A 1077-nucleotide genomic window follows, 5' to 3' on the forward strand; every position below is an offset into this window, starting at 1 on the left:
GTATTAATATATACCCTACTATGCCACAGAAAGGACCAGTTGGTCGAATCTTGCCAATTATCTTTTGCAACTTGCTTTTTAAAAAATACCCACTTCTCCCCGGTGTCAACACTCACAGCACCTCTAAAAAGAATATGAATACGGACGATCCGTCCTTTTGGGTTCTCAGTATACTTAGAGCGATGGCACACTAACACTGCTCATGTCAATGTGCACCCTACTGAATAGTTAGAGTCATTCGAAAGCAGAGAAGGAGCTTGCCACAGTGAGTGCTCAGTGGAACACACCGCCGTCCTCTGCTGCGCTCCGGGCGCGCGCCCAGGGAAGGCGCCGGCACCGGCTCCGTCTCCTGCCCTCGCAGCTTCGGTGGGCGTGAGGGGCGGAGTGAGCACGGTCTTCACATAAAAGGAGACTGATGTTTGCCCACAGCACTGACCCGCATGAGGCGGGGTCGAGAGGACCCCTGATTTTCCTAGCGTGACAGGCTTTTCCTTCTCGGAACTCCAAGAGCCAACGCTAAGGGGCACCAGAGGCTCGGATTGCTACAGCTGCCACCCGTCAGGGCAGCCTGACGGCACGGTGCTGCGGAAGTCCTGGGCGACGGCAGAGCCCAGCTCGGTGGGGGCTGGGCGCAGGTCTTCGGAGTGGGGTTCACGAGAGCTTGGGATGCTCCAGATCGGAGGAGGAATCCTCCGAGGTCAGGAGGATTGGAACTCGAAACGGTGGGCTAGTCAGTGAAGGCTGGAAGGCGAGGTCCTAGTATTTTTCTCTGATACTCTGTGGCCACTTCTAATCTTTGACTTTATGAAAAATGTCGCTGTCCTACATACAGCTAAGGATATATGCCACACGCGTCACCCCTGCCATATACTAAAATCATCTGACGAGATAATACACTGGAAGCTGTTGATGTTTAGTTGTCCAGGGATCCCGAGACATGGAAAGAGATCAGCTGTCCCTCCTCTGCCCCCCGCCAGCCAATTCGGGTTTCCTCCCGTGCCCGCAGCCTTTCGTCGGAAGCCCACGCTCATTGTCTAGTTAAGGCGGCAACATCCAGACCCTCGCCCGCTAGAAGCC

Source organism: Bison bison, unplaced genomic scaffold (genome assembly GCF_000754665.1).
Source record: "Bison bison bison isolate TAMUID 2011002044 unplaced genomic scaffold, Bison_UMD1.0 scf7180017864527, whole genome shotgun sequence".
Taxonomy (NCBI): domain Eukaryota; kingdom Metazoa; phylum Chordata; class Mammalia; order Artiodactyla; family Bovidae; genus Bison; species Bison bison.